This window comes from Stegodyphus dumicola, chromosome X2 (genome assembly GCF_044657685.1).
Source record: "Stegodyphus dumicola isolate Sdum_Otavi_A_Nest chromosome X2, ASM4465768v1".
In the NCBI taxonomy this organism is placed as follows: Eukaryota; Metazoa; Arthropoda; class Arachnida; order Araneae; family Eresidae; genus Stegodyphus; species Stegodyphus dumicola.
The window spans coordinates 147374754-147399629 of NC_140781.1; the positions used below are offsets into that span (position 1 = coordinate 147374754).

The 24876-nt window shown below is 32.4% G+C and overlaps 1 protein-coding gene across 15 annotated transcripts in view; it reads left to right on the forward strand.

Moving 5' to 3' along the window:
* Positions 1-24876, forward strand: part of LOC118182554 (E3 ubiquitin-protein ligase TRIP12-like) — a 400228-nt gene that overhangs the window by 162763 nt on the left and 212589 nt on the right. For 10 of the 15 annotated variants that reach the window (XM_085809624.1, XM_085809622.1, XM_085809635.1 and 7 more), the window contains exons 1-2: positions 5074-5218; positions 17945-18041. The exons of 1 other annotated variant lie outside the window; for it this stretch is intronic. The gene's annotated coding sequence lies outside the window, so the exon portion shown is untranslated. Of the gene's footprint in view, positions 1-5073; positions 5219-8069; positions 8091-17944; positions 18042-24876 lie in introns of those variants that run through there. 4 more of the 15 variants (XM_085809626.1, XM_085809623.1, XM_035351915.2 and 1 more) reach the window with 3 other exon arrangements.

The following is a 24876-nucleotide window of genomic DNA, read 5'->3' on the forward strand; positions in this document are numbered from 1 at the left end:
TTCGTTGTGTTTCACTCCACCAGTGGCCGAGGGCTTAGAATACCTGGGTTTCAACCCAGGTTTGATCCCAGACGAACGGGTTGGCTGCATGGTTGATTTTCGAGGATTTCCTCATGTATAATTTGAAGGAGGCATCCCTTCCCTTAGGTAGATAGCCCTCATGTGCTTTGCCATATTATCCACACACATATATTGATGATTATCCACACACAGGATTTGGAGATTGGGTCCCCCTAAAAACCTCAGTCGCCCTTTAAAAGGTGGAGTATATAAGGTATTTCTCCCGCCTTCTTAGCATGCCTTCGTAGTGTAGTGGTCTGCAGGCTGGGCGCGTATTACAGAGGTCGGGTGATTCGATTCCCGGCGAAAGCGTTGCTCATTTTTCATCACTTCTCCTGCTTCCAAAATACCTAATGTCTCTACAGTGGCGCCTGAACTAAAAGGGTGGTGAGTGATGATTCTTCACACCCAGGATTTGGCGACTGGGTCCCCTAAAAACCTCAGTCGCCCTTTAAAAGGGGGGAGTATATATAGTATTTCTCCCGTTTTCGTAGTGTAGTGGTCTGCACACTGGGCGCGTATTCCAGAGGTCCGTGGTTCGATTCCCGGCGAAGGCGTGGTTCATTTTTCATGTCTCCTGCTTCCAAATACCTAATGTCTCTACAACGTATTGCACATTATAATGTGCTTTTCCCCAGCAAGGTGATCTTTATTTTCAGTCCTTAAGTCCTGTTTCTTTTTTATTTTACCTTTAAATGGAGTTGCTTTTGAATTAATAGATTTCTTTACTTTTTAAATATTTGTAGCCTATTTTTGTCTCTTAAAAGTGACTTCTTAAAATATAAATATTAACTATCAATAAAAGAATATAAAATTCAGGATAAAAGAAGTTAAATATTCAGGATGGAAACCATAATGAGCAATAAAGAAAGGCTGGCAATTCCTTATTAACTGATACCTTTTTTTTTTTCTTTTTTTAAGAAGCAAACAAGAAAAGTGAACGTTGTGGGCTGTTAAAAAAGCACTGGGAATAGAACCCCAGACTAGTTTAATCGAGCCCACAAGTTTTAAAAAATACCTGTAAATATGCTAGTTACTTGCCCGTATAGATGAAAACTCTTGCTAGATTAATATGCTTTATCTAATCTTTAAGATTAATATGCTAAGAAGTGAAAAAAAAATATTACATGCTGTTTAATATTGGAAGAGTCTGCCACTCATAGTCTCTAAATTTGGCTGAAGATTAAGGTTATACTGGAAGATTAATGGAAGACTGGCGGTGTAAAACTAGTTATCTACTACTAGATTTCAAACTGAGTATTTCAGTGGATAAACGTTAAAATGAATTAAGCGGCGCTATATGATAACTGCATATTTGATCATAGCTAAGTACGGGATGGCTATCTGTCTAGAAAAAATGTGTCTTCAATAATGTGTCTGACTTTGTTAGAGATAATTGCACTTATTGATGCTCATGCAGCTGAAACTAGGATAATTTTGATGCCTGCTCTCTAGCAATCGAGCAGGTGAAACCACTTGAGCGGCCGATTCAACGACTCAACGGCGACTTAACGGGCTGGCTGCATGGGGCTTACGGGTGTTTTACCTGTGTAACAAGCTAGTTTTCCATTAGAAAGTCTTATTATTAAGACATATTTTCTACAGCATATAGCCTTTTAATGCTTTATCATAATAACGAAACTAAATAGACCAGTTCTATATGTTTTCTCCCGAAATATGTTTTTTCCGGGCATAACTGAAGACTTTTGGATTTACTTTAATTTAGCAAACGAGGGCTAGTTGTTTAAAAGGAAAAATGTCTTTGTTGAAGTTTGTTTTGTTTCTTAGGGAACTCTGCTAACATTTACATTACACATAAGGCAAAACACAAGAACTCTATACAGCCTCTGGAAACTGCATTCGGGGCGAACTACCGGTGGTTTGCGGCTTTAGCCACTGATGAGCTGAGGACTAAAGTAAATCTGAAATGAAAGGTCTTCTGCGTACGTAAACGTTACCCAAGCGACTCAATATTCCACTGTTTGTGTAAATAGTATATGTTCTACTAGAGAGAGAATCGATAAAGCGCAAATGCTGCAATTCCACTTCCGGAGTCGCGAATTTTTCATTTTGACAACAACAGTAACCTTAAGTTTTCGCTGGTTCTGTAATCAGTTTTAAAGTCGGGTTTATCGTTATATATGCATCGTTATATATGCATCTCATTTCATTGATGCCGAGATTATTTCTTATGTTTTCCATTGTTCTGAATTCGATTTTCCAGTCAGAACGGGTGAGGGGGGATTACTCGTCACACATGCATTAAAGGAACTGGATTGTTATATCACATATTACTTATGCCAGATCATTCTTTATTATTCATTTGCTGACATTGCTGAATCCAGTTATATAGACTGGTTATTCTCAGAAGGAATTTCGTTGGCTGTTGCTGGAACACAGAATCGAATAAATGAACAGTCTAATTAATCTTGTTGCTGAAATACCGCTCATTATAAAGAGTTTGTAAATTCAATTACTTCTTGTTATGATCATTTTTTATTTAGCGCATTCTTAATCTTTGTTCAAAAGTTTTCATAGATTTTTAAGCTATTTCTTGACAAGTTATCGATCTCAAATTTTGCACTCACACTATTTGAGGATGACAATACAATGTAGAGAAGTGACGTTCTCAGAATTCGATTTAGATTTTTCTTTTTAATTCATTCTTAAAACTATTTTTCTTCATTTAAAGAATGAACAAAAAAATCTAGAATTTTACTGCTTGCACAATCATATAGATCGGGAAAAGAAATCTTTTAAATGAAGATATGGACTTTCATTATAATTTCTGATTTTTTTCGAAAATCGCTCGATTTTTTTCCGACTGTTTGATGTCTACTATTTTAAAGTTTCAACACCTAAAAATTAATCTATTAAAATTTGAAATTTTTCCAGATAATAAACAAACTCTTCGCCCTCTTTTAAAGCAAGAATGATAAAAGATATCAATTGGGCAGTTTCTTGCATTTTTTTTTAATACACTGCCTATGAACTACAGCGGACCACACAAGATAAGAAATTCATGCGTGCGGTCCCCTAACAAGTCTCAATTTTCGAGCTGTTACGAAGTGTAAGACGACATGCTCTAACATTGTAGAAACAAAAGCTTGTTCAGTAATTCCCCCGCTTAATATTACAAAAGCCATAACTTAATGGCCACTGACAGGAAATTTTAGCGATATATACTGTGTCTGTCATCAAAGCTTCTCAAATTCAGGGGGCTGACCAACCAATGATTCTGCAGCTAGTCTGATATCGTTTTCAACTATAACGAATCAGAGTACAACCGAAAAATTAAAAATGCATAACTTATTTAGTCTTCAAAATGTTCTAGGCAGAGGAAATACGCAGAACGCCCTGAAACACTCACCTGAGAGACTCTTGTTATGAACAAGATCCTCATATAATAAGAGCAATAACTTACCTTCTAAATAATTGTTTCCAGTAATTCAATATTAATTGTCAATTGTCGTTATTATATTATTAATAGAGTTTCTCGTAGATTAATAATAAACGCGTTTTTGATTCAGTGTGCAGTTTAATATGTAATCTAACCTAATCTCAACTAGCAGTTACTACAGTGGCGTCTCCTCAATAATTCAGCGGCACACCAGCCTTGAGCAGAAGGGGGAGTTTCGTTTCTTTCTTGGACGTGACGGGATTCACTTTAGGTACCATGTCATTATGCTTCACACCTTTTTTCTTGCCTCTGTGCGCATTTTTCTAATATTGATTTTGTTTATTTATTTATTTCGCTCCACTTGCTACAAATAATCATTTCCAACGAAATTAAACTTACTACATTAGTCTTCTGCCATTTTATAAATGCTATTTCTCGCCCTCTTTTTTTAATAGAGATAATTTTTTCGTTTACTATTTATTTCCTTTTACCAATCTTAAAAACAACAGAGTTTAAAAATTGATTACCGCTTAAAATTATTTGCAATGAAATCTGTCATGCGTAATGGGAAAAATAAAATAAAATAAATTATAAAATGGGAAAATTAAAAAAAAAATTCTATTTTAAGTTTATATGTGTTTTCTGAGCATTTCATTTCAAACGCTGATTTTTTTTTTAAAATTTTATAGCGGACCATAATGTTATCTTCTTTTATGGGAATTTAAAATTCTAACGATGAAAAATGTATTTGTTATAAAGATGAGCTGGTAGCACAATGCTGACTGAAGAAAAGCCCATATAACAGTAATGCTTTAACGTAAATGAAGAGAATGCAAGTACACCGTCCAAGATACCCTAAGACTTATACATGAATTTACTTATCACCGTGTAATGCAGATCAATATGAATGCAAAGTTAGAAATAATATATTTTATTTTAAGATCATAAATAATAATAGAATTATCGAAAATAAAAGATTGATTATTCATTGTTGAAAAACGAAATTTCAATTGAATAATTTTATTGATAACATATAAGTGAGCAAAGGGAAGAAAATAATAATGATAATATAGATAATAATAAAAAACTTTGTAAAGCAAGCCTTTCTTTAGAACTCATAAAATAATTGATAAACTAAAAGGGGAAACATAATTTATCATTTAGTTTACTGGGTACAATAATTCTCTTTACAAAATTCAAGTGCAATTTTATATAACGCGCAATAAAAGCATGAGCGCCTAAATAATGATATTTAATAATAGAATTGTTTTGTCAGAAGTACATGCTATAATCGTTAAAAATTCATCAAAGCCCTTACCCGCACTTTCATTATTAGTGATATAAAACTGAAAACAAATTCTGTAAAGATAATTGTTTAATCTGTTTTTCTTATTAAACCATATGATAAGTTAATTTAAACTTTTAGTTCATTAATTATTTTATGAGTTTTAAATAAAGACTTATTTTATAAACACGTTTTTATATTTTTTATTTGCATAAACGTGAAAGCCGCGTAGATGTTTAGTTTGGTTCTTGTTAGCGTAACTGAACCGTGCAGCCTTTCTAGTCAGCTGTTTACTGACGATATACGCATGCGCGATGAGAATGAGCCAGGCCTCTTCTGCTTTCGGCGATCATGATGATGTGAGAGGCCAGCGTTGTGGCGTACTTGTGAGGTCTCGGAGGTATGATTGTAGTTTATCTAGATATAAACATAATTTTTTCTAACAAATGTTGAAACATACGCTTTAAAAACAGGTTAGTCAATTATGTAATGTTTAAATATTGATTTTGTGTCTTTTTTTTTAACGTTTTTAGTTAAGATGCTATTTAGCCTTCTTGGAGGGTATTGTTACTGCTGTACTTCTACCTTGGTTTACTGTGAGCGATTTTTTCAGTCTGTACTGTAGTAAACAGGTTTCTAATCGTTTTTTCCTTATATGTTTTATTATTTTCTAGTATATACTTTCTCATAAATTTGAAATAAAAGTACGACTAGTTTGTGAAAAATATTGTTTATTATTATATTCAAGCGCAGTACGATTGGCTGAAAATCAGTTTTTCAAGGTTTCTGGTATAATAGCCTACTCTGAATCTGAAACTTAAGAATGCGCCTAATAAAATTTTCTTCAAATTTAATTTGTGGAATTAATTTCTTTGTGCGCGTTAGTAAATAATAGCCAAATGTACGATTAATGGAATTTTATTGAAAAGTAGAATTCATCGATTTAGATTCTCATGTTATTTTTCTCCGTTTGGCACTTACGAAATGAGAAACATTTCTCATCTCTGCAAAAGTGCTCATGTTACTGAAAATTGATTTTATTTTTAAAGTATCTTCATATCTCACGATCTGAAATGTATTCTTTTATTCATATCTGAATAACATTGGCGAAGCGAATAGAGATTTGGCATCAGTTTTTGCAGGTATATATCCTGAGTTGTTGACAGTATCATTCTTCAAGATTAGTTTCTCTGCTATATTCTTCATCAGATAATTTTTACGTTTAAATTTTTCTTTTATTTTGAGTTGCACGAAGTTATATTCCTCGAGTGTTCATTAAGTATCCTTCGCTAGTACACTTCGTTAATATTTTAAAATTTCTAGGAATTATTATATTTTTAATATTAAGAATTTTTTACTTTAATTCCGACCTTTTCCAAAGCCTTAAATGAAAATATTGACGTAGGATTTAACTGTTTTCCTTTTCTGTCTTGTTGGAGCTGTGAAATTTTTAATGCAGTTAAATTTGTATACCCTAAGCGTTTTGTGAATATCACTTCCTTTGGAATCCATAATTTTTTTATTTTTAGTATCCATTTTCCAGGCTAAAAGCTAGCCACGTTTTATGTAAGATTGTTAGTTACTCATAAACGCATTTGAATGAAGTGAGTATTGAGATATCCTGATTGTACTTAGTGACTCAGATGATGATTATACAGAATCTGTAAATGTCAGTCTTGTGTTGTAAGTAAATTGCTTTATACTATAAATTTAAATTAGCCCTAAAAACAGTGTATGTATTGAAAACAAGTTACTTAGAGTTAGTTGGTGTAGATGTGTATTTCTGTCTGCAGATGCAGCATTTAGATGTAATTTGATGTAGATGTAATGTTTCTTGATTTTGTAGTTCATTGAAATTTAAAATGTTTTGACTTTATTTATATATATAAATCTTGTTGGATATAGACTTTTCTACCTGTTCCAAGTAATGTTTTAACCTATGTATGTTCTGCAAAGAAAATTTTGATGATAACCCTCAAAGTCAGGTTTTAGCCATACATACTGATGTTGAGTGGGAGGAACTTTTTTTTTTTTCTGTGCTGACTTAATAACTGTGTTTAATTCTAATTAATGTTTAATTTGTAAATTTGAGATCCTGTTGCATAGGTTGCACAAGCAAATGATAATTTTGTTTTAATGTTCTGATAAAGCGTAGGTTACTAGAAGCTGAAGTTACTAACAAAAGCCACAGATTTGCATAATTGTATAAAATTGGCAATAATTATAAAAAAGTTGGGTATAAGATATCAAAGATGCATTAATTTTTTTAAAAAGTAAAATTTTTATGCTGTTAAGCATTGCAATGACATCTGCACTTGGATGTCATAGATACATTCTGATTTGAGACACAAAGACTTAAAAACTTTTACAGAATTCACTTTGAAGATACATTTAGTATGGTTGTTCATGCAGGTCATTTTTTCTGTATATCCTTTCAGTTTATCTGTATATCATGTAGTACAATGTAGAAAAGGAGAGAATGGAGAACCATTTACATGTAGAGAACCTGTATTTTATTATAAAAGGATATGCTGCAGAATTAACATGTATATGGATATCTGGAATCCTTTGGAAGTCCAGTTAGGAACACTGAGCAAAAGTAAATAGAAAAAATAAAATAGTAAACAATGAACTGTTAAAATTAAATAAATTAGTGATAGATTTAAAAAAAATGTAAAATAGGTAAAATGCAAGAAAATTAAATGGTAAAGACATGAATCAAAAATAAAAGAAATACACTTACTTTGAACAGCATTCCAGGTTCTTTTTTAAGGTATGAAATAATTTTGTAAGAAATATTTACTTTCTTCCCATAACTGAAAACATTTTGAACTGGAACATTAAAAATTTTTCTTTAAAGATAAAAATTACATATTAAAATTGCTGAATGCATCAATTTTCATGTCTGCTATGACTAGTGAAAAGTTTGGTTCATAAACAAACCTGGATTTTTATAAGTAATATTTCCAGGAGTGTTTTAAATATTTTCTAATTTATTACTAAACCTAACATCTCAACTTTAAAATAACAAAACTCATTCTGATGAGGATTCATGTGGATTATGTTTAAACTGTTTGTGTAATTTTCAGTTGGAAACATGCATTTAAAAAAAAAAAAAAGGGAAGGAGAGAGGTTTTAAAAGTATAAAATTTGCTTAAATTAGAAAAAAGTTATCTTTCATTTGTGAATAAACATATCCAGAATTCTTATTAAAGAAATTTTACATTTCAGTAAGCTGACTTGTATAAAAAGTTTCGCAATATGAGTGTTTTTATTTTCAGCAAACAAACGAAAAAAACTTTTCATGCTCATTTTCTTATGGAGAGACTGCCAATGGCTGAAAGGGTAAGGTTTATTGAACTCTGGTAGTTTAGAATCCTTGCATATGGGTTGTTTACATCAGGCTTTTGTCTATGCATGTTTTGATACAAACTAGTTTCCTATTTAAGTACCTCCATGAAGGAACCCTTTTTTAGGCTAGTTGTCTTTGCGGTTAATCTTTGAATTATGGTAACTTGGCGATTTTTTGGCGACCAACCCTGCTACGGCAACCTGCTGGTTTTTGTTTAGACGCCATTTTGTTTTCACGAAGTAAAGGCATTTTTTTTTTTTTTAAATTTTTTTCCAACAATCTGCTAGCCAACAATCTGCTGCATTTTTTCTAACAATCTGCTAGCCGAATTATGCTTATGCTAGAACTTTTATGGAACAAAAGTGCTTAATCATGACGAAGATTAGGTGCGAAATTGGGACAAAGTGCAGGATCGCCCACTGCTTGCCGCGTTTTTACGAATTGCACATACACGGTATCATCCATGTACACGTCGACCTATTTTCATTTAAAAAAAAATCCCAGAATTGCACACTCTTGACTATATCCATGTACACTGCTAAAGTCCTACCTAGTAACCTTTATCGCCTTACCAAAATGTCGCCAAACTACCTGTTACCATATTCCAAAGATTAGCCGTCTTTGCAGTTTTGTAATGACGTGTTAAATAATCAAGCCTTTCATTAGAGGCTTTAACTAGAATTGTAGCTTCTTTCAAATGCTAAGAAGTTCCAGATCCGGGCTGTAGTTAAATTGAAGCCTTGCTATAGAATAATATATTAGTTAATGCAAGGTTGGTGCTGATTGTTTTGTCATCCAATATAATCTGTAAAGCTACTAAATTCTGCCAGCATGTACCTTCCGTAATTAAAAAAAGTAACCACCTTTCTGCTGCCTAATGTTCCGCCGTCCTGCCATTTTATTGGTTTGTGATGCTGATTTATGTACTGATGGGCCCAGGTTTGAATTCAGAGAAAGCATGGATGTTTATAAGTGAATACTATCTGTGGAGTAAGGGAAGCACTCAAAACACATGACAAACTAAAAGAATTAAACCTTTTGAGATTTTGAGTAGGGGAAGAGGGGTGGGAGATCCTCGGACTCCCATTACCCCTGAAGTGTTTTTATTCAAAACTGGTGGAATTGCACTATTAGTGCAGCTGGGTTATATCTGTGAAACCACTGTTGAAATGCTGATATCCCATTTACTTCTACAGGTATTTGCCCAGTGCATCTTTACTAATTGACCAGATTTTCGTGCTGGTCCTCATTAAATATGCATAACTGTTGGCTAAATTAAGTCATCCATTCTTAAACAATTCATTGCTAATATTAGGAATTTTGGCAGACTGCAATTATTTCTGGTCGCGGAGAGCAAAACCTTGACAATAATTTGATAAAGTGGCACTGTAGTATTGAGTTTCACTTAACTGTTTAGTAGTCGCTAACTACATATAATATAGCTATGTTAGTTTTGAGGTTATTTCATCGAAGACATAATGCATGTGTATAGCAATTAATTCTCAGCTGGGGAGTGGGGAGTGAAAAACTTTTAAATTTTAAAGTATTTCTCAGTAATATGTGTTAAGTAAATAAACACTCTGTCATATCAGTATTCGCCTTTTTTTCTCATTTGTAGAGGTTTTCAGATTTTTAATAAAGAATTTTCAAATTGTGTAACCATTTAAGAAAATAATTAAAATGTTTACATACCTGAGGGGGTAATTGTAAACATACCTGGGGCACATACGAAAAATGTGTGTGTGTGAAAAAATAATCCTGTTTAAAATATATTTTTCATAGTACTACACAAAATGTAATAGTAGAATTTGGTTGTTATTTTTCATGTTACATTTGATATTGATTTCAACAAAACACTTTCAGTCTAAAAATTTTATCAAATATTAGGAGGTAACCAAAAACATTCTTTCCGTTTTGGACAGTCGGAAAGAAGTCATAAAACAAATAATAATCACTGCTAATCCTCAAAGTAATCACCATCAGCATCCAGTGCCTTTTGCCGAGTGGCTAGCTGTGCGATGCGATCGTGGTAAAACTCGGGAGTCTCGGACTCTGTAAAGTCCATGAAGGCCTTTTCAACATCTGGCCGGTTGTTGAAGAATTTCTCACAAAGATGGTTGTCCAGGGAATGGAAAAGATGGTAGTCTGTTGGCACAAGGTCTAGGGAGTATGGTGGATGGGGTAGTGTCTCCCAGCCCAGTCGCTGGATGGTGTCCCTGACCTCCCGAGCCACATGCGGCTTCGCATTGTAATGGAGGAGGAGTACACTCTTACGATTGAACAATGCTGTCTTTTTATGCAACAGTGCCTGATGCACATGTTCTAACTGCTGCAAGTGCAAGCCTGCCGTGATGGTTTGGCCCACTGGCAGGAGCTCATAGTGCACCACTTGGCGACTATTCCGCCAGATACAGAGTGTGATCTTGTGTGGATGGGAGAAGGTTGCACAGTGCGAGGCACATGGTCCCGTGGTGATAATCAATGTCTGGAATGCCTGGGTGTGTCATACTGGATCCACTTTTCGTCGCTGGTGAGTACTTGATCAAATATGGATACATTGCGGTGTCGAGTAAGCAATGACAAACATGCTGTTGTTTCTTTGCATGGGAAAGTGAGTGGGGTACTCACTTGCCCAGCTTGTATGCCTTTCCTGTGTGGTGCAAATGGAGTCTGATCATTTCATTGGATACCTAGAAGTATGCACCAAGCTCACCACATATTTGGCTACTGTCACTCTTTATGACTGCTCTCAGGGCTTACCATCCAGTGCTTGTGGCTGACCATTCTGTGAGGCATCTCCAAGAGACATATCCCCTGACCTGAACTTCTGGAACCATTGCCTAGCGGTTTGTTCGTTAATGGCATCAACCCCAAAGGCCTGGCAAATTCGGTGACTTGATTTTGCTGCTGACAGGCCCACTTTAAAATCATACAGCAAACAACTCAAAACGAGCACCTTTGATGCGTCCATTTCAATCAGTTACTGTGCGAGTTATGTTTGAAGTACTGATGCAACATGCTTTTATACTCTTGGTCAATGTCCGGACCCCCATCCTAACCACTTCATCGCCAGGTTTAGTGACTATTTTTATGTTGGGGGTTCACTCTTCTAATGTCTTATCAGAAAGGGCAAGAGCTTTTTTTGGTTGAAAAAAAAAAAAAAAAAAAAACGAAAGTGAATAGGCAGCTGGAAAGGTATCACCTGTAGTAGATTTTTGAGATAGTTTGTACCACTGACATATAATTATTTTGAGGAAAAACAAGCTTCATTTGCATGTTGTCCCATAAACATATCATCCGTTGATTTTAAATTCTCATTGCAGTTTAAAAAAGGGAATTTTAGTCTTTTTAGTATTAGATTGTCTTAACTGCAAAATCACTATTTACCATTGTATCTAATAAACAGAGCATATTTTTTCTTCTGAACTGAAAGTGGATTCTGAAGCACTGATGAAGGGGGAGAAACTGAATTCAAATGTTCATTAGCTTGAAGTTTTTTCCTTTAGTTTCTGCAGCTTTTCATGTGGAGCCTTGAGCAATTATATTTCTCAGTTAGTATGCATGATTTTCCCATACCGTGCTTGTTGCATCTTGTAATTAACTTAAGCTTCAGGAAATAGCCAAATTCTGGTAATAGTAAGTTCAGTAATAAAGTTTTCATAAGGAAACTTTCAACAATTTATTTTACAAAGTGTTTATGTAATGAGAAATGTAGTATGTAGCCCATTTTATAGTTAATCATCCTCCTGATCAAAACATATCTGACCAAGAGGAAAAGAGAGTGCTTGTCATTGGCCAAGGCCTTCACCTCAAAAGTGACAGTACTAGTTTGCCTAGCTTCATCCCAATTTTGGTGGAGAAACTCCAATGACGAGAAGAGACCCAAGAGTTCTCTTTTTCTTTTCTAGTTAAAAATCTCTCAAGGAAACTTGCATCCTGATGTTGAGTGCCTAAGGCTGTGTTCATATGGTAACATATATGTCACAGAGGCATAGTCACAAGGAATAAAATGCAGGAGTTCCGTTCACACCTGCGACCCTGGGTCTAAGCCACACCCAATTAGAGAAGCTAAATTTGTGCATCCATTGATGTGTCTACAGCTTTCCCTTTTTGTTTTCCTATTCAGGTTTTGCGTGTTCACTCTGATTGGTCAAGGCTTATACCTAGTTGGCATAAAGTTGAAAACTTGGAACTTTATGCCAAGAGCACCAAACCAGATTTTGTGACGTAGCACAGACTGGTTGCCTTTCAACAAAGCTAGGCTTAAACCACTTATGCCCTTTATACAGTCGTCTGAACACAGCTTAAAGGGCACAAAGCACTACATTTTTACTAACATGCGTGCCTTCTTCAAAATTCGAACTTGGGTCATTGATATGGCAATCAGTATCCCTAATTGGTTTATTGTAAAAAAAATATTTAAGAAATGATAATTATTGTTTTAAATAAAGTAAGATAGTTATTTTAATGCCAAGAAACCTTGGTAAAAGTTGCCAGATTTACAGAATGGCCCAAACTCTAACAGCCATGCTCATAGCCATTCTTCCTGCAATCATGCTAACAGTCCTTCAATCAAGCAATGCTGCCATTTTCATATGCGTTCTTTTTTGTTGTATACCAAGTTCCGATGGTTTTAAAAACAAACTGTGACATTTTTTGCCTTAAACTTAGTTTTAAAATATGAGCTTGTAGAATTTGTCAGCAATGGAAGAAACTCGTAAAATTTCTGCAGGACTACAAAATTTTGCTGAGAATTTTCTAAAGAGAATAACAAGGAAATGCGTTTCCTAGTTAGCCACTGTTGTTGAGGGTTGCACAAAGCCAAGTCTCCTCACTTCTGTGATTTTATTTTCAAGTGAAAATTGATCACTGCGTGCTTTGTGAGAAGAATAGTGTGTGTGGGGAGAACTGAAAGATTTGAAGAAGAATGTGTTTTATTTTTTTAATGTATTGCATAATTCGGTATTTTTCCATTTCGCCGGCGCAAATCTCGCCAAGCTGACTTTGTTGCCGACAACATACAGTATACACATAAAAAATGGTAGTTCTCAGAATTTTTTATTTTGAAAGCATAAACATTTTAATATGGTTTAAAATTTTATAAAAAGGCAATAAATAAAGACAATAAATTTGTTAAGACATTAAGAATTTACTATGCTTTCATGGTTCAACATCCTGATTCGCCGGTTCGTATCACGTGACCCCATGTTATCTTATCTCACGTAAACTACGCTACAAAAATCTAATTGTCTCAAATTATCTCTAATCTAATTGTAATTAAATAAAAATCTAATTATCTACATTAATTTCAAGTTAAATTTTAAACTAAATCTTAGGAATACAAGTTTAAATGCAAGAATTATTTCAATTCGTGTGAATAGTTTACTCAGAAATTATGTAAAACCGCAGTGCTTTACTTCGCTAGTGCATTCTCATTAGATTTGATGAATTTAACTCTTGATTTTGCCTTTTCTATATTTTTACCTTCGGGTGGTCAACTGTTTACTAACTAGATCTTTTGATTCATAAGTATTCTGTCCATTTGCCTAAATAAAACATTTATGAAAATGACAAATATTGATATTTACAAAAATGAAGCATTTATAAAAGAGAAAATTATTTTTCTGTTTTGCAATGATAATTTTCATTTTGAAACTTTAGAACTCTTTTAATAAATTCTGTAGACCTTGCTAAAAAAAATTGCTGTTGTGGAAAATTTAAATGGATGAATGTTCTCTGAGTTTGGCTAAAATATATTGGAACTATCCTGTATTGGTAACTTTTATAAGTTTTTTTTTTTTTTTTTTTTTTTTTTTTTTAAATCTGGGTTTGAGAAAAATGCATGTTACCTACATGTGGTCTCCTATCTTGTATTGGTAACTTATAAGTATTTAAAATCTAGATTTGAGCAGAATGCATGTTACCTATGCATAGTCCCCCATCCTGAATTCCTGTGTTAGAATTAAAGGTTTTCCATGAAGGGACTTGTTGAAGTTTGAAAACATTTTACCTTTAGGAATTTTTGCTGTATTTGGAAGCAAGCTTTCTTTGTTTACGCTCTTGCTTAACAGGGTTCGTACGGTCCTTAAAAGTCCTTAGATTTTTTTGGAATCGATTTTTGCTCCTTAATTTCGATAAAATTCTGCAGAAGGTCCTTAATTTTAATCATCTCAAATTTGTTTTTTATGACTGTTTTAAATGTAAATTAACATTTTGGACAAATATTTTTGGTGATTTTTTGATAAATATAGTTATCTTTTGGATGCGTGAATAGGTTCATGGATTATAATTTGTTCCTATTTCTAATAGAAAGGATGGGATACTCAAGTTTGAGGAAGAAGTGAAACATGAGCATTTCGAACAACTTTTTGCTTTTGGGAATGTGAATGCTTTATTAAACGCTTCCAAATTTGGTGACTTATCAACATTTTGGCAGTTTAAGGATCAGTTTCTATAGAAAGTATTTTATTCGGAATTCTGGGAATTTTCCGATAGTAACATTGATCAATTCCATTAAAGTAATGCTAATATATTGAAATTGTATTCAAGCAATAGCATTAAAATGAAACATTTTTATTTTTCTCTGTAATATTATAAAGTAACATTACTTTCCTTTTGGCGACTTGTTATACAATATTTTGAATCTGAAAAATAAGCAGGGTTATAAATGCTTAAATTGTGCTGTAACGCACTTTAGAAACAATTCTTAGCAAAAGCAAAATAACTATGTAAGGATTTTAGATATTGCAACTTGGAAAGTTTAAAAGAATTTGAAGGTAAGATTTATAGACCCACAAACCTAAAAGATTCCAGAAACATGTCTTCATGGTATTAACATGTAATGGATGTATTTTACAGAAAGATTGGAATGAACCATTACTTTTTGGAGGATTTTCTGAAGAACAATGAAAACATAATATTTAAATGTTTTACTTCTGATACTAGAAGTCTTTTACTAGATGTAAAAATTTTAGAGTGAAAGATTTTTCATTCTTGGCTTATAGAAGGGAGCACAAAATCTTCAGTTGTCCCCGGGTGCTGAAAACCTTAGCTATGGCTTTGTGCATCATACAAGGGCTGGCACTATCCATTTTGCCACATGATGCAATCTCTGTGGATCCTAAATTCTGCTGACTTAGTGCCTTCTTAAATTCCAAAATTTTGTTATTTCTAGATTTTTTTGCTCGGTGTGTCACTAAATTCTAAAAATTCTGCTATACTGGCTCTGTAACTAGTCCCATTATCATTTTGTATTTATTCTGAATTTTCATAGTACTAAAGAAATAAAATTAGCAGCTTTTCCTATACATTCTAAATGCATTTATTTTTTTTAGAATTACAGAAATCGTTAATTAAATCCAAAAATTATAAAATGAAGAGGAAATATGTTGAAGAAAGAAAGTGAATACAAAAAGAGAAAGAAAATTATTCCTCAAAGATATGTACAGTTATTACAGTACAAAGTTCGTAATCCGGATTTCCATTATCCAGAATGATCTATAACCCGGACCTCAAAGCCATAAACTTTTTTTTGTATGCTTTATGCATGCATGTAAAGAATGTGCATATATTATGGATATATAAAAATATATTAACTGGGTTACAACCCCAGGAACTCTACATGAAGTTATGACACTAACTGCATCAGACAAGCAGAGCACAACTAACTTTCAAATCTTGCTAACTGTGCCTACATCTACAACCAGCTTTCAGGTTTGTTTTGATCAGGAGGCCTCTGTCTAGGCAAGCGGCAGAGGTGGAAATAGCCAGTCTTCTGTAACAAATCATGATGATTATGATTTTACATGCTACCCTGATAACTTTTATTCTGAAATATGTTTTATAATAATTTCTATTTGTGGATCTATTTCATTGTTAGGTTGGTATCACAAAAGTGAAGTTCAGGCATAGCTAATATCTTTAATTGAATTTATTCAGTTCTATAATTTTTTTTCCATTAATGGTCCTTAAGAGTACTTAATATCTATGTGCTTTCCTTAAAAGTACTTAATTTCAATGTGTATGAACCCTGGATAAGTTAAGGTCTCCAGATTTTAGTGAGAGAAGCAAGTGGTTAAAATTACTGAATAAGGATAGTTGTGTTTAGGATTTTATTTATAGGAAAATGTTAGCTGCACGAGCAGTCTTATGTGTCATTGTAAGTAGAGGCAAAAACATCCATATGAAAGTTCATAATACTTACTTGATTTGCTGCCATTGAAAAATAAGTTTTATAGAAAAGTTTTTCTTAATTATATAGCGTATGAAAGCATTTTTTGGGGTGAGGGGGCAAGTGTTTAGCTTAGAACCGTGGTTCTCAACCTGTTTTGACCAATGTGCCCCTTTTACCCCTGCTAGAAGATCAGTCCTCCTCTTCCTTACCAAAACTCAAAAAGCACATACACATTTATTTTACATTATTTTCTAATGCATTTTATAAATTAAACAATTAAAAGGGTAGAAAATGCTGATAAATCTGAAAACTTGAATAAAATTAGTTTCTTGTGTTCATGAACTAAAACTAAATACATAACAGCTAAATTAAAGGGCTAATGTTTGGAATATGGTAACAGGTAGTTTGGCGACATTTTGGTAAGGCGATAAAGGTTACTAGCAAGGACTTTAGCAGTGTACATGGATAAAGTCAAGAGTGTGCGCAATGCCATTTTTTGTGCAATTCTGGGATATTTTTTTTAAGTGAAAATAGGACGACGTGTACATGCAATTCTTAAAAACATGGCAAGCAGTTTGTGATTCTGCACTTTCTCCCAATTTCGCACCTAATCTTCGTCATGATTAAGCACTTTTTTTTCCCATAAAAGTTCTAGCGTAAGCATAATTCGGCTAGCAGATTGTTGGGAAAAAAATGTTGAGTAAAAAAAAAAAAAAAAAAAAAAAACACCATTTACTTTGAGAAAACAAAACGGCATCAAAAAAAAAAAAAAAAAAAAAAAAAAAAACTAGCAGGTTGCTGTAGCAGAGTTGGTCGCCAAATTTTCGCCTAAAAACTGCCAAGTTACCATAATCCGAAGATTAACCAATTAAAGGCTTACTGCATTCCCCCTGAAACTATAAATTCCTCTCCAGGGGGAATTCTCCCTGGCTTAGAATATTTAAACTTGAGCTGCAATCTAAGAGAAAGTAATCATTTTTTTATCTTAAAATTAATGGTTTAATTCAGGTTCATATAAAATTCTTTTACTCTCATTGGAAATTATAAGCACCATCTTAGATTGTAGTTATTGAAATTCAGGATCTCAAATTACTATCTGTTTGGTGTCTTGCATTAACTTAGTCCTTAAGTGGATATAATGGATGTATCAGCCTTTTGTGTTTGTTATTTGCAGTGGGTTTGGCCAATGTAACCATCTGTTGCGTTTTCTATCTTGTAACTCATTTGGGATAACAAGCTTGCGCAAAGCAAGTTGGTGAAAAATGCAGAATGGTTTCATAGTTACTCTGAGTGAGCAGTTAGCTATAACTTTCCCTTTGAAGTAACGTCGGAAAGATGAACAAGGGCATGTGTAGTATACAGGAGAAAAGAACTTTGTAAGTAAGACATCGTATTGGTACAGAATAAAAAAAATGTAATTATATAAGTAAAGTATTTATTTCAATTCATAATTGAAGAAGAAAGATTTGTTTGATTTATTGCAGTTGGATGGTCTGTAGTCAAGAAAGCTATTATGTAAGAGGCAGGTCAGACCTGAACTATCCACTTAAGGTGTTAATGCAGGAATATATATGTGTAAAGAAAAGTATAATAAGTTTGTATAGAAAATTAACTTGCAAGAATGTTTTGAGTTTTATATTATTCCATGTAATAAAGGCAGATTTTTCATTTTAGAGGATACAAGCAAAAGACCATAGCTTAGCTGGCATTCTGAAAAGGTCCAGGTTCCTAACCCATGCATTTAAAGGTGTTGGTGTTAGCACATCATAAGGTAGACTCTTTGTTGCAAAATGGTTTGGCTAAAAGGGGTTTTATATATACCTTGTTGGATAAATATTTTTTTTACTAACAAGGTATACTTGTAATTTGTAACTATGTATTAATCAGTGAGATGTTGTATATTTTCAAAATTAAGATGGCCATCACTTTTTATTGTGAGTATTTTAAGCATTTTATTGGCTTTTTTTTTTATTTGTTAAATGATAAAATTAAAAATTTCAGCTGAAGTCATAAATATGAAATCATGTTACATTTTCTGATTAGCAATATTAACTACTTCATCTACTGTGAAATTGATTGAACCTTGCAAATCTAATTGATTGCATATAAAAATGTACTGAATGTACTTATTCTCCATCTTGTCTTCTTGGGTTAGTAGAAATGTAATTTCCTCTTTCAAGTAATTTTGTATATCTTTCACTGTCTTATGTTTATATGCTTTTATATAAAACAGGTCTATATTATAGTATATAACTGTATTGTTACATTATATATTCTTTTGAAAATTAGCTCCATGTAATGAAATATTTCTGCCTAGTAAGTTCAATACAATTTTAAATCATTCATGTTATCTTCAAACCAGTTGCTGTGTTCCTTTGAATTGCCAAATGTTTTGGTAGTAAATCATTTGTATAAATTTTCCTTTAACCCTCTCAGTGTTTATGGACGGAAAATTCCATATGGAAGGGTGGATTTCGTATTTATTACACATGAAATTTTCTGCCAGCTTTTAATGTATCTGATTTTGGAATGAAAAAAGATATTTGTCTTAAAGTGTGAGCAGTGGAGTGATATAATGTGAACATTAATAGTACATGACTTTTAAACATGTTAAATTAGAAATTGCAGGCAATAATTGTACTTAATATTTTGAATTCCAAATATAGGACAATAGTTTAGACTTAAAATAAGTGTAAAATTGGAGAAGTGTACTAAGACTAGCTTACCATGTGGACAAATTCTCGAAGGTGAAAGTATTCTTTATTTAATCCAAAATGAAATTTTTGCATGGTTTTAAATATATTTGAAGCAGTTGGTAAGCTTAAGGTATTGCAAAACTCCTTAATGACAAAAAGGAGGGATATTTAATTTTTTTTTAAAAATATGGAACACGGAGATCATTTCATGATTAATTTTAATAATGAAAAACATCTTCAAGAAGGGAAAATGTTTGGAAAATCTCTGGAATGAAATTTTTTATAAATATTTAAATCTTATCACCTAAAACAACAGTTTAAATTTTTAATAAAAATGTTTTATGTTCTAAAATTTGTATATTTTTTGTTTTATTCATTAAAACAGTATATTTAAATAAATAAGAGAAAAAAATAAAATCTGCATAGGCTTTAAGATCCATTTAATGATCAATAAACTCAAGTTTTTTTTTTTTTTTCCCACAGAATTATTAGTGTGTGGTTTTCAGCAAGGTACCAAGTTGTAAAATACTGTGTACACCGAAGATTAACTTAATCGCAGTTATCTGCTACTGTGATAAGTCTTCCTTTTTTATTCTGATAATGGTTTAAAAATCCATCTTAAGTATCAAATCAATAAGTTCTGAAGCAGCAGCATTGTACAGTAGGGATCAGTATTTATAATAGAAGACCCATTAATGAACAGAGATTGGTACAAGGTCTGTAATGGTGCTTTAAAATATTTGTAAATGCTTCATCAAGTTAAGATCACTGAAATATTGAGGTCATTGCATATTTATGCTGTTTCAAAGCTGCCAACTCTTCCGTTTCGTCTCCTGGTAGATCGTTGATTCTCCCCATTTTTAATTACCCTTTAGGAAGGAAAGGAATGTGTTTTACAACAATAAATGAAATTTATTGAATGAAGGAAACTTAAAGTTGTGCACATTCTATTCCTTCACCCCTAATGATTTTAAAAAAAAAATTTTTTTTTTTTTTTTTTGTTAAAAATTTTATTTCATCTGAGCTCTATTTTTTCTTGTATGTTATTGAACTTTTGCTTATTATATTCCATTTTGTCTGAATTGTCTTAATATACTGCAGACATTTGTAGGTTTTTATATGGAGATTCAACCAATGTTCAATAAGTTCATATTTTTTTCCTTGATTATTTGGGACATTACTTGTTTATCATGATAAATATGTGCACTAATTATTAATTAATTTTTCATTGTATTTACAAGTACTTTGATAAATGAAAAGGCTTTCTTCTTTATTCAGGATTTTCTCGGTTAAATTTACGAAATTAGCCAAAAACATAAAATTTAAAATATCCAATTAAATACTAAAACATTTCACATCAGAATTGTTACAAATAATTTAATAGCCTGAATCTTGCATTATAAAATGAATTTAAGTCAGCTTGGAGCTCCTTTTAAATTGCATTGCCATACAACATGAATTTGTGGCAAAAATCTCCCAGATTTTCACATTTCCAGGTTGGTGAGCTATGCTGTTTGCATGTGTATATTTTATTAACATTTTATTGTAACAAAAATAGCAGCTATTGTTATTAGCCTGAAAGGTACGGCCCCTTCTGAAAAGGACTGCAGGGCATATTACCTTCTAATTCATCTATTATTGCCATCGAGTTTGCAGAGTTTGTGTAATTGAGGCACATTTCTGGCATCTGCAATTCACTCCTTTTTTTTTTTTTTTTTTTTTTTTTTTTTTTTTTTTTTTTTTTTGGTGCTGTAGTTAAGTTATTATAGTTGCTCAGAATTGTTATTTCAGTTTCTCTGTTTTTCCAAACTTATCCAAATGTGTTTTACCTAAACTGACATTTTGTTAACGCTAGGGTCACAATTTAATGAACATTTAATATAATATGCTTTTATTAACTTTAGTAAAGTTCTGAAGTTTAAAACAATGATGCCATTAAGATTGTAACACAAATCAAATTTAAAGAGATAGTGGTAATGATGGTTTCCATAGCTTAATTTTCAAGAGATTGCATTATCTCTTGAAAAGAGGCAATTTTATTTTGTAGATTTTTAATGTTTTGCCATTTTTGTTGTGTAATGAGTATGAACACTGGTAGTTTAATCTGGGTTTGAATCCCAGCAAATAGGCTGTGATTGTATGGGCATTTTTAGCTTCCCCCCTTCCCATGTGTAACATGAATATGAGCCTGTTTTTTTAAAGTCTACCACTGAAGCATCACTGGCTTTAGGTAGATAGCACTTGCTTTACTATATTCAACTAAGCTAAATTTTTCTTCTATGTCAAAATTATCAGCTTTCAAATTATCAAACTTTAAAATTTCTGCTTTCATTTTGTGATTTTTATTGCTAATTATAAAAATGATTTTAAGAAACAAAGCAATTTATTATTATAAGTATTGCAGTTCAATATTGAGAATGTACTTTCTCCTGAGAACTTGAGATTTCTGAGCATAAAATATATTAGAAGTAGCTTATTACCGAATGTGCAGTATGTCAGTAGAAATATATTAGAGGATAAAATAGGTGAATAGGTAAAATATATTAGAGGATAAAATAGGTGAATAGGTAAAATATATTAGAAGTAGCTTACTATCGAATGTGCAGTATATTAGAAGTAGCTTATTACCGAATGTGCAGTATGTATATTTCATAAATTGACATACTGCAGTATGTCAATTTATGAAATAACATCTATCGAATCTAAGGGCATGAGTGACATTTTGTACATTTTTTTCTGTTTAGATATGATTTCTACAAGAAGCTGACTATCCACCTAGACTACATGCTGACTAAATTTAGACTCCTGGTTCTTCCTGGCCTTTCTTCTTTAAATGTTCTCTGTCTCTTTCTACTTCCTTGTACGAAGTAAAAAGGAAGTATTGTAATTGCGAAAAGTGTCGGGCATCTTATTTTAACGCAAATATCCATTTTCACTGCTATCGAATGCAATTTAGCGATGTTTTTGCATGACTTAAACAAGTCGTGTAAGGACAGAATAGAGGACTCTTTTTTTCCCCCCCAAAAATTGTAAAACTAATTTAAAATGAATTTTGAAGAGAATGTTTCGTGGCGTCTGTGTATATATACGTATGTATCTCGCATAACTCAACAATGAGTAGCCTCAGAACGTTTTCATTTTGTATATAGGACTGCTATAACATGTAGATGTGCACCTCGCATTTTGGTTGCAATCGGCCGCACCAAAAAGTATAAAAATATATGTATATATATGTCATAATAAAAGCAAAGGAAAAGACGGAACACTGTAGATGCATGATTAGACCCATATTGAGGAAGATTTTGATTGCATAGTATGCTAGTAATGCTAACTTGGTAATATCTAAAGAACTTGGCAGTCGAGGCTGTTTTATATCCATTTTTATTTGCAACTGATATTTGGTGGCCACAATCACTTGGCACTCTAGTCGTGCCTTTCCACAGAAAATTTACATCTTTGATATTGTTGAGATAGAAAGCAAGCCAGCGAAATTACATCTTAGCACAGTAGAAAGCAAAAGCTGAAGTGCATAGTTATGCAAGATGGAAGCACGCAAAGAGAAAAGTTTTGGTTTACAAAGGCAGTTTCAGTTCCCAATTATTACGTCATCAGAGCTGCGCGTGCCATAGAGTGATCTAGAAATGACGCAATGCAGAGAAGTTATTACGATTTTAGAATAGAGAGGAAGAATTAATGTTTATAGTTATATTATAATTCTGATTCATATAATTTTATCTTGCATATTGCCCCCTTCAAAAAGAAAAAGGCGTAGCGACAGAGAAGCCTTTTTAAAGAGAAAAAGTTAAAGCACTAGCAAATTAAAAAAAAGAAAAACATAAATCATAAAATTTTTGTCCTGTAAAGTATAATTTATAAATATCAATTTTTTTAAATAAATTTTTATATTCTTATTGAATTTTTCAGCATTTCAGTCCAAAAGTCTTTGTTTGAGAGTTCGCATAATCATAATTCTTCAGGGAGGGTTCTTGATATCACAGAATATCACAAAATAAACTTTTACATAATCATTACTTATAATTAAATGTAATTCACATAAATATTTATATTTATTTCCATACTGATAAATTATAATTTAACATCATAAATAATAGGATTAAGATTTTCAGTATTTATGGTTTCAAAGTTATCATCTTTCATTTACAATTCCTGATTTTACCAAACTGGAAGCCTCACAATACTTCTAAACAAACATATCTATCAATAGGGCTGTCCTCTTGAGCTAACCAGTGTGTTCTCTGCACTGGTGGCCCAGGGTGCCTAGGCAGTTACTTGAAAAGGCCTCCGTTCCTTGCATAAGGTAACTGGCCTTTGCGAACTGCACTAATACATTCCATAATAAAAAAATTTAATAATAATACTTAAATATTACACACTCATAAAATGAGAGCCTCCAACATTATCTTACTTGAAGAGGGTGAAGGGAACAACTGTACAGAGGTAATTAATTACAGGCCTCTGCTTAGGAACTCAGTACTTCCTCGACATACACTATACTTAACATACAATCACCCATAAATTTAACATGCCTTTACCATAATTTCATATTACTTACCTGTACTAATTTCACTTATTTTTAACATCTACTTTATTCTTAGAATATTTTCCGGTGTAAGATATAACAAAATATGATAGCTATTTCAAAAAAATAATTGACGACCTCAAAATTAACATTCTAAATTTGGTGATCTGCCCCTAAATTCATCTCTTCTCACAGGTTCCAGACTTTTCTATCTTATGTAATGTTTTAATGCAGGTGCCTCTTGTCCAATCAAATGAATTGTAAACCAGAACTGTGAACTGAAACTTTTCCGACAGGATTTGCCTGGTGAAAGTTTTCCCAAATGGATTTGGAACTCTGCTGCCTCAAACTACCAGTGAATCATCAAATTAGTTTCCGGTTTGTGATTTAATAGCATATTTTAAAAGTGCTTTGAAATCATTGAGTATCTGTGAGTTCAAAAGTGAAAAGTATTTCAAATCAAGTCAGTGCCTCCAACGTGGTGAAATATCGTTACTGGTTGTCGCTCGCTTCGATTATTTACAATGTTTATGTATCTCTGATCATCGCTTAGAAAGAAAATTAAACATCCAAAGTGCTTTGAAGGTCATCAAAGTGAAATATGAAATGCCAAATAGTATTTTGTGCTCTCTTGCATGTTCAGTGCTTTATTCGGAAAATTCTTCATATTCTAGGAATGCTATATTATCATACGTCATCAAATATGATAGGGAAGTGATATTAAGTTCCAAATTGAGTACATTACGTTTAAAAAAATTGCATTTAAAAGTTAATTTTATTATAATTTATTGATGGTGATAGTTTGCTTTAACCATTTTAAGATCAATATTAATAATTCAAAAATATTATGATTTATTTAAAATGTAGTTTTGTATTTCTGAATTGGGAAAAAGAAATTATTGAATTTGGTAAAAATTAGGAATGTTTTACTTAGGGAAGGTTTCTAATGCGAATAAAATTTTTGTACTATTGTTTAAATTTTTTAAAAATTTTTACTGTATTTTAAGAATGAAATTATTGTTTGAAAATTTAAAATTCTAGAAATGACGCAATGCACAGAAGTTATTACGATTTTAGAATAGAGAGGAAGAATTAATGTTTATAGTTATATTATAATTCTGATTCATATAATTTAATCTTACATATATACATCTACTCTGTTACTTGGCTCGGTGATCTCAGTTTCTTTATTCTTATATGTTTGTAAATTGTGCATTTTTTGCTTTAAAAATGATTGCTTTATGTAGTTCTTATCTTATGGTTAAGGTTTTTATGCCTTTAGTAAATCTGTATGTAATAGTTTTAGAATTATCAACAATTTAAATGTTGTTTAACCCCTTCGCACCGACTATCACGTCTACGTGCCAGCC